This window comes from Apus apus, chromosome 1 (genome assembly GCF_020740795.1).
Source record: "Apus apus isolate bApuApu2 chromosome 1, bApuApu2.pri.cur, whole genome shotgun sequence".
NCBI lineage: Eukaryota > Metazoa > Chordata > Aves > Apodiformes > Apodidae > Apus > Apus apus.
This window is the reverse complement of record NC_067282.1, coordinates 63,227,737-63,241,129: the sequence shown is the minus strand read 5'-3', so window position 1 is coordinate 63,241,129 and position 13,393 is coordinate 63,227,737. Positions and strand designations below refer to the sequence as shown.

General features: G+C 37.9%; 1 protein-coding gene across 1 annotated transcript in view; it reads left to right on the top strand.

Annotated features, from left to right (window-relative positions):
* The window catches only part of NCK2 (NCK adaptor protein 2), an 87,084-nt gene that overhangs the window by 19,875 nt on the left and 53,816 nt on the right, over window positions 1-13,393 (top strand). The window contains exon 2 of the mRNA XM_051641328.1: window positions 10,629-10,700. The gene's annotated coding sequence lies outside the window, so the exon portion shown is untranslated. The remainder of the gene's footprint in view (window positions 1-10,628; window positions 10,701-13,393) is intronic.

Sequence of the window (13,393 nt, the reverse complement as noted above, 5' to 3'; positions counted from 1 at the left end):
TATTTGTTTGTTTTTTAACAAAAAAAAAATCACAAACAAAAAAAGAAACCATGATACCTTTAGAGCAAATGTTGAATTCACTAGAAGGTAAATGGGAGGGTGTGCATGTTTTTTAAGCACTGAGCACCATGACAAACTTCTGTGCTGCAAGCAGAAGGCTCAGGTGTTTAAGAAGCATGAAACAGAGATGGGCAGCTGGCTTCTTCAAGGGAGGGTGGGAATAAGTGGTGTTTCCCGAGTCTCCCAGAAAGGCTTGGCAGAGAAAGAGGAAATACAGAGCTACCTTCCCCGTAAATGAGATTTTACTAAGCTCTGATTACCATCTATGTCGTACTGTAAAGATGGTTGAAAAAGGTGCTGATGCTCATTTCATTCAGTAATATACTGAAGTATATATATATACACTAAAGTGAATTATTATTAAAAAGTTTATTTAAAATTACTGTGTATTCTAAGTTATAATTTAACATCAGAAAATGTGGCGGGTTACTGATTTGAATTTGGTCCAAACTGGTAATAACCAAAATTGCTGGCTTGCAAAGGGATCTCTCTGCATACCTCTAAAAATGATTTTGAGATTAAATACACTGGGTGGGTCATGGTGGTAGTTAGTCTTCATTGGCACTGCTCTGAATTAAGGCTGTCTCGAGTTGTGGAGTGCAGCACTGCTTTGGTGTATTACCCATTTCCTTGAATTTCTTTCTAAATTAGCTGTACATTCTAGAACTTTGCAGATTTTGACCAAAAAGCTGCTTTTTTTCAGACTTTTCTGACCATCCCTAATGACTGTACTCGAGTGAAAAAAAACAACTGAACAGCAACAACAAAAAATACACTTTTAACTGTGTGAGTCTGATGTAAGAAGTGGTGTAAGAAGCAGAGTCCAGGATGTGCAATACTAAATATAGGCCCATTCATAATGAATGTTTTACTGTCTTCTGAATTTGATACTGTGTTGATAGCAGAAGCACTTGCAATATATGGACAGTGATTTCTGTCCTTATCTTTGCAAGCGTTCTTTCTAGTATACAGATGGATCAGGATTAGAAACCCTGGTTTACTTATCTCTTCATAATAGAGGTAAAGGTTTCTAGTTAAAATGTAGTTACTAACCAATATATATTTCTCTTGAGTAGTTTAATGTAAAAAAAAAACTTGTAAACTTGTGTTTATCTGTAGTTTCAAAAGCAGTTTTTATATGCCTGCAATGAAGAAAACAAAAATTTTTTTTTTTTCATAGTTGAATGAAAAAGCTAATTTTCCCCAACCTTGATTGTTGTCTGTTTTAAAACCACAAATAAACAGAATCCTGTGGCAAGGCTCAGCAAACTGAAATTGCCATATAATAAAGCAGTAACACAGACACTTCCAAGGCAAAAGGGGAATCAGCAGTTACAATGGTTTAAGGAAAGCAACGAAAGCAGCAAGAAATCATACTCTTAAATTAAAAGCCCTTAATACTATTTGTCACTGCTGCTTAGTACTTAAGTGAGGGAGCTTACTATTTTATGCAGGTCTTAGATAAATCTGGTATGTGCTTCTGAGAAGTTGGCATATTCCAATACTGCTCTTGATATTTGGTTGGGAAAAAGTTCTGGAAAAACTGAAGTGGTAGTGGAAGATGTCGAGGTAAGTAGAAATCTTTTAAATTACTGGACTCACTACATCTTATTTCTAAGAACTGAGCCTGGAAGCTATTATCTTGGGGGACAAATTTGGACAAGGTAATTGGCTTTGACCTTTTGCCAGATGTATAACAGTTCTCTTTCCTCTCTCCCTTGTGTCCAGATAAATGTCATGCCTTTAGGTTTTTGTTCCCTTGTTCTGGTTTCAAGTGTGGAGCTGCTTATGTAGCTAATCTGCTTTTAAAATTATTTCCACTTCTAACCCCAGTAGGACTCTCTTTTGGGGTATTCAGACAGAATTGACATAATTGGATTTCTGCCCAGATTCTGTATTTAGATAGCTTTGGAGATGTCATTAATTCGACAGCTGTCATAGGAAATCTTTGTTTTGACTATTGTTACAGGGCCTGCAATGTTTCTATTGCATTTTCATTTGTAGTCTGCCACTGAATTGGCATGATTAACATGAGTAGAATAAGACACCATCAAATGCGTATAAAACATGAAAGAGAGAGCATCAGTGCTGAAAACCTCAGAAGGTGGGCTGTTGCCAAATTTTATTTGGGTATTATGAGATTTTGGAATATCTAGTTATCTTTCGAATAGCAATAATAGCAGTGCCTGCGGCTAGGGCTGCTGTACGCTGCAGTGGAACCAAAGCTGTGTTAATGTTTCTCTTGCTGTCAACCTAAAGCAAAGTTTCCAGGGGAAGTTCAGCCAAAACCTGCTTCAACAGATTCTGCTTATTAAATTGGGAGAAAAAGCAGGTGTTATGGGGGACCCTGTGTTTTTGGGAACTAGTGATCCTAGCAACTCAGGTGTTTGTTCCTTTTCATGGATCTGAGGAACCTAGCAGTTTTGTTTTGATCTGCACATTAAAGGTGCTGGCTTTGGGGACTACTGTTCTACCATGTCAAAAGAAGACAGTCATGGTACCAGACACTACTGACTAGCATTTAACATCTACCAAATCATGTAGGAATGAAAGCAACTTCTAAGTTGCAAGTGTTTGTCTTCCACTTACCTTGGGCTCTTTGTTGTGAGCTCCAAGTTATGAGAGTTTAGTACTTGAACTACATAAAGTTTTGTGTTTTTTTTTTAATTCAGGTAGGCCATCAGCGGAGACTCAGAAAAACTTAACATCTGGAAATGGCAGTTTTTTTCCAGCCTTTAATATGCTAATTTATTGGGACAATAAATGTCTTGGTCCTTCCAAGGAAGATATTTTCATAAGTTTATTACTGAACTCTGACACCAGGTACTATTGGAGCCTATTCTGGTTTCAGTAAGGGATTTTGTGTTGTGGTCTTTTTTTTTTTTCCTTTCTCTCAGTTTTACTAACGGGTTCCATTTTACCATCTGCTTAGATGAGTTCTGCAGCACTGTGCTTTTCAACATTATAAATGCCAAGTTTGCATAAACTCTTAATCTTTCTGCTCTTTCTGCTGGTGGTCATTGAGAGAGATTTCTTCAACTTGCTCCCTCATCTTAAGTCATTATAGATTTCTTCACCCAAGGGCCAAGGCACATAGACTTGTTTCTGCCATCCCTTCAAAGTGCTGTGGCTCTCATTTATGCTGACAGTACTTCAGATGCAGTTTGCCTTAACAGATTAGGGCACAGCTTGCATACTTTTCAGGAAAAGATACTGTACTTGGACAGTAATGCATCATTGTATACTGGGTGACTGTGCACCTGGAGGAAGAGTAAAACCCAAACACCCTCAGCAAACCCGCTGAGGCACAGGTAATTATTATTGCAGCTGCTGGTGATAATGGCTTTTGGGAACAGATGGGGAGTGCCCAGAACACATCTCCTTCCATCAGCATAATGTACCAAGCTGCCACCGTGCAGTTTGAGAGTTATCAAGAAGTTTCTGACAATGTTTTCCTTGAGGATGTCAGTCAGCATCTGCTCTGTGCCTTTCCTCCAGTTCCCTGTATCTGCCTCGTGATTTCAAAGACAACCACTGACCTTGACCTGTCCCTCTTAACATCACTGTATGCATATATTTTAGCACCAAGACAGTAGTGGCACTGTTGTTTCAAATTCAGACAGTGCCGTGTTGAATGTACACATAGGAAAGATTTTCTTTAGACTAAGAAAGAATGAATAATTTACCAGAACAGGAGCTCTAATAAGGGTTGCAGTCAGCCTTTGACTTTGAATTGCCAGTGGGCTAAGTCTGCCTCACTTGAGTTTACTGTATTGGTGATCTGCAGTTTCTGTGTAGCCCCTGCTACAATCCATTTTCTGTTACATCTCACCCCAAAGCAAATCTTCTCTAACTGTGTAGATGTGAGATTTATTTGCTTATTTTACACATTTGTCCCCCTAGCCAAGAGCGGTGACTAGGCACCTCTGCTTAGTGTTTCTCTGATAGTTAGTGTTACATCCTTCTGTGGTAGCCAATTCATCAGAATCTTGTGGTTTTCGCTTCTCCAAAAGGCATCTGTGAATGCCTTTTTCCAGTGGAGGTGTGCATTTTCAGTAATTTACACGTGCAGATTACTGGGTTACTGTAAAGAGTATATTAATATGCTGTTTCTAATAATCTTTCACAAGCCCTGAAATCCACAAGTATTAAATTAAAAGCTGTGACTCTACTATAGAGAGGTTTGGAAGCACTGATATGATTCAGTGGATCGTATATGTCTTTATGTAAAACATTTTAATGGCAAAGATGCAAAAGGAAAAATAGATCTATCGAGGAGCTGCTTGGGCTGATGAGTTGTTAACAGTGCGGGTCCTGAAAGACTCTGAGCTGATTTTATTTAGTGGAAAAGACTGTCATTGTCCAGTTTTTACTTTTTTTTTTTTTTTTTGTATCAGTCAGAAAAAGGCAGTTAAGCCTACCAAAGATTGAAGTCTAATCCTCTTTTTTCCTTAAAGATACTGTGATACAGAGTTTAAGAACAGCTTTGATAGGTGAAGTTCCCTTTCTGCTTATCTATCTGCAATTGTAATTGGTAAGTAGGTCAGGTCTTTCAGCATACATTTTTGAGGGTTGCTGAGATGCTTAGAGCTGTCCTAAACATTACTCTCCTTAACGTAAATAAAAGAGGAAAAAAAGGGAATTGTGATAAAATGGAGTTTGAATACTTTGCTTTTCACAAATTGCTCTTGAATAAGGAATGCCTAAAAAGATGGGCTATTTTGGTAGCACAGTATCTTTCTTCTGTGCCTCCTTCAGCTTATAGAGTGACTGGACATGGGAGACTGCCCTGGAAGTTTGCAGCTCAGCATAATAAAATTTGAATTAGGTCAATATCAGTTAAGTATCAAGACGGAAAATCCGTCTTACACCAGGAATTAAAAAAATCTGCATATTACAGTGAGTTGAGGTAGTACTTTGGTATCAGTATTATTTTTTTCAATAGCTCTGACTTTTGGGGGAAAACTTCTAGCTGAGAGAATGTAAGAAGCATGTGATTCCTTTTAATAAAATAATGGGAATCTGTACAATATACATTGTAGAATTCTTTGCAGATGCAGTCACTAACAGATGTAACCCTCCTCATTTCTTTCTGATTTAAAAATATGCTGGTCATCCATGTATTTGGGTTGCAGCTACAGAGGAAGCTGGCAATAGAAGTTGGTTTTTGTAATACAGTCTTTATTTTGAACATTGATGTTATTTAGAAAATTAACTGTTTGTGCTTCATGAGTAGATTGAGAGCTGGTGGTGGTGCACATAGGTGTAAAAAATGTTCTTGTTTTTTGAAAATGTACCACATACACCAGAGCGTGCACAACATATGCATTTGACTGCAGCAGCTAAATGAGAATATAGGTCAGTGCAGCCTCTTTTGATTGCATGTGGTTGAAGTGTGAGCCACTGCTCGCTTTCTCTAGCTGTATTCCTCTTCCTACCCTCCACCCCCAGGAAATATTTACTTAAAATAAAAATAAATATTTGTTTGAGTGACCAATGATATCTACATGTCTAATTGCTTCCTCTTTGATACAGACAGTGGGAAGTATACTACAGCTCTTTCATGCCAGATAGCTGCACAGAGAAGATACATAACTTCCTGCACATGCTCTGTTCAGAAGAAGCATGAATTTCTTTGGCTAACCCTTACATGATGTCTTCAAACCTGGACCACTTTAAAAAGCCCATTTAAACACAGAACTTGGTCTTTGCTTCAAGGCCTAGTGTCGTTTTCACAGCTGGCATACAGACTTAAATCTTTTTCAGTATTTTAAGTATCTGGCAGGCTTTTCTGCAGGCAAGGCAACAAACCTGTTCTTGTGCCCCATTTTACTTTCTTCCTTGCTCTTGAGGAGCCACAATCTTAAAGGAGAAAAAGCTTAGTTGTGTAGAGTATATATTATGAACGGATTTTATTTTGTGTGTTTTCAGGATGTTATGCATATTGTAATGCAGCATTGCATTTTGCTACCTTTTTGAAACCTTAAATCCAGTCTTTCCTCTGTGTTCTCTGTGTTCCGTACTTAATTTTAAAATGTGGTATTTAATAAATGCCTTATTGACTTTAATGCCTTGAGTTAAAGAATAGTTGCATGTTTTATTACCAAATTTTTCTTAGCTTTAGAAGAAGGTAATACAAAGGGAGTTTTGTGAGGGTATACATGACTAGGAAGTGAAAATGCAAAGCATATACTAGAGTCTTGCATAAATGTGGTGGGTTTCTTCTCCTTTTAAGCAAATTGAGGCACTGAGGCTTTGAGTGCTTAAGCTGATCTGTCTCCTGCTTCATGGATCTGGGTTCTGCCTGCCCAGTTGTCTGCATAGTTAAGATATTTTGAACATAGCCTATTTTGATGTAACTTCATTCGAAATATCTGCCTAATGGAGAAGCCTTAATGGAATACTTTAATAGCCCAAAGTGGTTACCTGCAATTGCTCCAGTGTATTTCAGTCAATTATAAAGGATGGCAATATTTAATGTTGGAGTGAAGCTAGATGGTGTAATGAACTGGCAGATTGCCAGCTTGATCTTCTCCACGGGAGAATTTGTATTAATGTGATGCTTTTCATTTGTTCTCCAGAAGGTCACCAGCAATACATCAGTTGTTGAATTTTATCATCATTACCACAGCCACTTGAATGCCTTACCATTGGAGTTAAAATTTGCACTCTGTGCAGTACAGGTTTATGGTCGGGTCATTCTTGTGTATTAGCATATGAAGTATCAACGAGATTATTTTAGCTATTTCATGTCAGAATTTAAATAGGAGGTAGTAGGGTACTGGGAAGAGAGCCTGAGAAAATTGTAATTGAAATAGTCATTGTAAGGCTGAAAAAAGGGCACATTAGAACTATTAGTGAAAGGAAAGGTGGTTAATAACTTTGAATGTTACTTGTAAAATAATCATTACAAGAGCATTGATTTATTCTTGAGGTTGTAATCTTAAAAAATTACACAGTTAAATATAAGAATCTTACTATATTAGATATTTCTGATATTTATATTCTGGTGCCTGTTTGGAAGCATCAAGTTCCAAACTTTTATTTCAGCTTCTCAAAAGTGCATTTTACTGTGGGACTTGTATAATTCTTCTGTTTGGAAGAGCTTGGTCTACAAAACAGTGTGACTGAAGTTGCTGTTCAAACACAGACAGATTTGTCTTTCTAACTTGCATGTTTGTAATCACATGTTCATCCAATTCCCATGCTCTGCCATTTCATTTCTGTTCCTTGTTGTCTTCTGTTTCTCTGCTCCGGGCCTCATGGTAAGCGTAGGATATGAAAGGGCAGCCATGCCCAGGTTCCCAGGTAAGGAACCATGGCATTTTGCATGCAGCAGGGCTGACATTACTGCAGCGGTGTTGTTGATACTAGGACTGAGATGCAAGTGGACATCCCCCTAGATGGTACAGAAGAAATTTTGGGCATTGGTGATAGCACGGGACACAACTGTCCAACTCGGTGCCTCTGTTGACTGCTGCCTTTCAAAAAGGTGTTTGTTTTCATTTCCCAGGTTTTCTAGTGTTGTGCCGTTTTGGGTCTACAGCGTTTGCCTCATGTGCTCCAAGGCTTTTGGAAGTTGATGGAGATTACTTTGTACTCTCTAAATTTAACTATTAATTCCCCATCCTGACTTGGCTGTCAGATAACAGCTGTCTAGAGTCCTGGCTGGTAGGATGAAGCAGCAGAAACAGAACACTTTACCTACAGTACAGACCCTCTGCCTGGGGGCAGATGGTCCCAAACCCTAATCACTGTTTCCATTTATTGCCCTTTGAGAAGAAAGATCTTGAGCTTCTATAACTGGAAGACTGTTTCAAGAAATATACTTGAAGTATAAGTGAACTGTTTGCTGTCCAGGTTTCCGTCCTGAGGTTGAGTCACCCTGCAAGTCACAGCATTGCAGGCAGAGCTTTGATCTGCTATAGGGGTGTGTGATGGAAAATGGGGAAATTCTGGGGAAGTGACTCTTGGTGTGACCTGTACCAGAAAGATTCCTCTGGCTCTTCCATAGCAAAGTAAAGATTTTTTTTAACAGGAAAGAGAAAAAAAAGCAAACAAAGGTTGAAATGCAGTGTAATTGCTCAGAGAGATCAGAGTCGAATGAGTCTGCATCTTGCACTCATGTATCTGTTAGCTTAACAGAACTTTATTTTAATCAGTGTTGGTAGGAATGAGGATTTTTTGTGCATCTTCTTCCTTCAACTCTTTGCATTATCACCGTTAGCTTTCTGAGCTACTTTTAATGTATGTTAATTGAGCTGCAAAGACAAAACCATTCTTGCTGTACTGAAGGAAATTAGCATTGTTATACTGAAATAAACACATGACTCATTCTTTTCTTATGTGTTTAGATGGACTCTTATTTTCCCTAACTGTACTTCCTGTTCAGTAGGCTAATACATACAAGGTTAGATTTTCAGATATTGATGATTAACAGTATTGTTTTTCAGCTCACTTTCAAATGCAAATTTTACACATGAACATATACTTGCAAAGGTGGGAGCAATAATTGTGAGAGATATTGGTCATTTTTTTTAAAGGACAAAACCGAAAAAAACCTCCTCAAAGTCAGAAGTTTGTTACAGTACTTCAGTGGTGGACGGTAGTGGGCAGTAGAAAGGGGAAAGACAGTACTCTTCAGACCGTTTTGTAACAAAACCCGAAAATTACTTACCTTCTCACTTTTTCCCCTTTATATTAAAAATGTTCTTGCATTACTGACAGGAGAAAAACATGTACTACAAAACATTCAGCCTGGAAGGCAAATAGATCTGCCCTGCCTCCATGTTTTAAGCTTGTTTTGTTTATTAAAAATCTTTCCCATTTACTGGACATCTGTCCTGTAATTTCAAATATAGAGCAGTTTTCAGTGAGAACACAGTTAAGGTCATTAACGCTGTAGGCAAATTGATAAGCAGGGTGGGGGTGCCTGTGGTCTGTGTCTGAGGGAAGCTGGAAACCCTGACTGGGTGGTGGGGCAGCCAGCATTGGGGCAGCCACCCTGCAGAGGAGAATGGGATAGGTTAGGTCCCATCCTGCCCTGTCTGCTCTCTGCTGTCACAGGGTTCATCTTTATTCATACACTGAACTGGATTGAGAGAATCGAGAGAGCATTCTGTTGGAATAATGCTTCCTCACAATTTGCCCTCCTCCAGTTTTTTTCTTTGTGTGTTTTGGGAGGGCTTGCAATGCACTGGCTCCCCTTGCAGCTGCTGGGAAGCAGGGGGTGAGCTGCTGAGGGGCAGTGACTCTCTGTGCATTACCCTCTAACTGTACATTTATTCTTAAATGCTTGTCACACCATTTACTAATGGGTGAAAGACTTAAATCTCACTTACAAACATCTGTGTAAGGTATTTATAATACCTTTGTCAATACTTCACGCGGTTCTTCGTTATGATGCACAGGATCATTGGATTAATTGCTCTTTTTACTAGAATTTCTTTGTAGGATGCTTTTGTAGAGTGGCAACTGATTGAAATCTGTTCAGAGAAGATTTTGAACATTTGTGCATGAATGGCCTCAGTTGAGTATGAGTTAGTAATCTGTTGTCCTTAGAAGTTTGGGGTTGCAGCGCAGGAAGATGCTCAGAATTTTTTCCTTCTCTTTGAATTGGATCTTAACTGTGTTTAAAACTGCCTAAATTTGTTAGACATCCTGTGGAGTTAGAAGCGTAGTTACAAAAAATAAACAAATTCTTAAATATTTGGAATAACCTTCTGAAAGGTTACTGTTGTGGCTAGAACAGAGCAATGGAGACCAGGAGGGACCTCTGGAGGCTTGTCATCCAGCTTCTGGCAGGATTAAGGCTGCAGCTGGGTCCATATCTTGGAGAATGTGGGACTATCCCAGGAAGAAGGTTCATCACTTCTCAGGGGACACGTGGCCATGCTTAGCCACCCTCGTGGTGAAACCTTACTTTTTTACATCCACACAGGACTTCCATTAGCCGAGTTCTCCAGCACTGACCAAATTTACTTCCTATATCAGAGTTTGTCTCATCGGGTCAGTATCTCTTGTGCCAGAGGGCCCCACACACCACATACATTAACCCAGCTGGATTACACATCCAAATGTGTGTGAATGCCTTCTGGGTGGAAACAGTCATGTCCCACAAAACTGCTGGCTATGCTTTTACTGGGCTACCTCAGTTTTCCATGTGTGTAAGCATTTTTCTTTTCTTAGGAAGTATGGGCAAGGTAAACTGAGAAGTATAAAAGTGAAGGGAGCAGTAATTAATTGTGCTTTTAAAAATGTAATATTTCTAAAATTGGATTGAATGTTTAATTTCTAGACTGATTTTTGTATTGTGATGGCCGAGTTTGTAGTTGCTTTCTTTGCTGGGTGGTTTGGATTGTTTCTGGTTAAATAGACCTTGTATTCTCGAGAAAAGTTAAAAATTAAAATGGATTCTATTTATGCTGAAGAAGTGGATCAAGTTGGGCTATTCTGCCTGCTCTTCAGTGTCTCCTAAAATATTTTGATCACATGAAAACTAAATTATCTAGCTAAACGTCTTCTGAGTTTAGTGCTTAAACTAAAATATGTGTTTTTTGTTATTTCAGATAGTGGTATACATAACGTTGTTGAAGAGTCCTGCCTTTCACTGCCTGGATCCTTACAACAGCGTGCCAAAGGTGAGTGGTTCAAGTTCAGTGGCTGTTTTTGTAAGCAAAGATAGCAAGTGGACTGGAGGTATTGCTTCGTTTTGCTTTTAGGTAGTGTAGTACTTTTTTTTTTTTTTTAAACTGTTGGATGGCTGATTAACTAGCAAGCTTTTTTCCTTCAGAGATCTGAGACAAATCAGTTTTAGCTCTTAGTTGCAAAAGAAGACAAAAAAAAAGCATAGGCTCAGTTTATTAGTTAAGCCCTAGATCTGGCTACCACTGGTTTTTGGCTCATGTCTCCTTTTACTTAACTGCTCTGACATTTTCCCCTGAAGGTGCTGTAGGCAGGACATGGTGGTGTGGCAGGTATGGAGGAGTAGCACCCATCCATAGCCTGTGGTGGAGCAGGCTTAATATTATTCTTTGATTGAATTCTAAAAAACAAGTAATAACTTAGAAAGTATTGAGAGGAAAGGTTTGTGGATTTTCTGTGAGAGTAGAACAGGATCATGCTGGGCTGTCTCAGAAGACCTGAGGTAACCTGAAGAAGCTGATATTTTCCATAGGATTCATTTTGAGGTAGAGACTGACTATCATCTTTCTGTTAATTCACGTACCTTGTTGTCTGTTTCTAGTAAACATCATTGATCTCTGTAGCAGAGATTAACAGAAACTTTTAACAAAATGAAATCTCAGTACAACTTTACTGAAAAATAAAAGCAAAAAGGCAGAACACTGAAGCACAGAGTGGAAAACTTTAATTCATTATTTTACCAGGTGGATTTATAATTTTTAACTGAAATTCTCTGTTTATAAAATAAAAATGATGTTACCTTCTTCAGAAGGAAGTTCTGAAAGCTAATTACTGACATTTTGGAGCCTTCAAATGGAAAGCAATGTATGAAGCCATCATGTGCCTTGATACTTGTGCGCTCTGTTAAATACTTGTTCAATGAAGTGTTATCAGATGTTGAAATTAGACTTAATTTGTTTATTAAAATGCAGGTGAACCAGCTAGAATTAAAAATACAATCCAGTCTTAAGCATAATATCTACATATGTTTTTGCAATAGATTCAGTTTTGTTCAAACTGAATAGGACATTCTGAAATGCTAGAGTAGAAACTGAGATGCTACATTTGGGTTTTGCATTACATTTTCAATTATCTGATATATGTCTTTAAATGTAATGGACGGAGTTATAACCCAGGCCTTTCCAAATGATCAGAGTAGAGCCTTATGTTAGTGTTTAAAGACTAATAGTGAGAAATCTTTTGTAATAGTTTTCTGGAGGAGAAATTCTAGTAACTTCTATTATCCTTTTTGTGTGTTGTGTAGGTAGCAAAATTAAAATATTCTTGAAAGGGCTGTTAATATAAAAACAAACCAAACACGCAATCCTAAAGCAAATGATTCATCAAACTGTAGACTTAATCATAGTAAAATTAAAATTTCTACTCAAAATTACGTTTGTATTTTATGGACTATGGCCCAAATTTTGTATTTCTTTCATATGTGTAATTTCATATGTAACTCTTAGAATTTTATCTGTGGAATCTCTTTCTTATCATGCTTTATAATAGTATTCAGTTAAATGTTCTGTGAAAATAATTTAAAAATAAATTCACTGCTTTGTTCAAGGAAATAGGTTCTTGGAATCTGGGGTGTGTATTTAGCGTCATCTTTATTTGTTGAACTTATTCCTTTGGTATTTGGCTTATAGACTAACTTTTTCTTCTACCCTTTGAAACAAGAAGGGAGGGAGTGGAACAAAACATGCCCAGAGTGAAGGTGTTTACAATAGGTGAAGATTTTATGTTCTTCCCAAAAAGACAATAAATAGGTAATAGCTCACTGATAGAAGAGAGGAATAACTATTTAAACATCTCAGTTGGCTGCAGGTGTAGGGTTGTCTCCTTATTTATTTATTTTAAGTGTGGGTACCCAGAATACTTGCTGTGTCCAATTAAGCAACACTTAAATCTAAATTTGTTAGTGAGATTAACTTCTGTATTTATGTTTTATGTCTTACATCCTGTGTGTGCATGTTTCTGATGAACTGTGTTCACCTTGTTGAAGGTGTGATTCTGCAAAACGTGGAGCATTCTAATGCCTTTCCTGAAAGGAAATGAATGCACAGGTGTAAGTTCAGTAAAGCCTACACACAGAATGCTTTGTTGAACCAGAACATGGTGAACCTTTTCCCCTTTGAAAAGGAAATGCAATTGGCAACAGAGTAAATATTTACAAATTACACTCAAAATGTTCTTAAACTTCACCAAACTGTGGACAATAATGTGCCCTTACAGGATTTTGTTGAGTCAGGACTACAGTGTGATTAGTATGTGGTTGTCAAGATCTGCCAGCTGGTCTTTTTATTTAGCAGGGCAGGCTGGCTTTTGTCAGTTGTTTGTTTCTCTCTCTCTCTCTCTCTCTCTTTCCCCCCTCCCCCCCCCTCTTAAAGAAGAGAACTATATGGAAAGCACTCTTAAAGCCCTAAAAATCTCTTATTTCTGCAGTTAAGTATGAAGGTACAGATTAAGTCTAGTGTTGTGGCAATTTTTTGCAATCTCTCGCCTGTTGCACATCTGAAACTATCCAAAATGCATTTAACCTATTTTATATCATCATATTGTATGTAGTGATGCTCTGTACTGTTGAACTTGTTTCTCATTCACTTTACAGTCTTTACATCAAAAAATAATCTTGAGTTTCCACAATAGA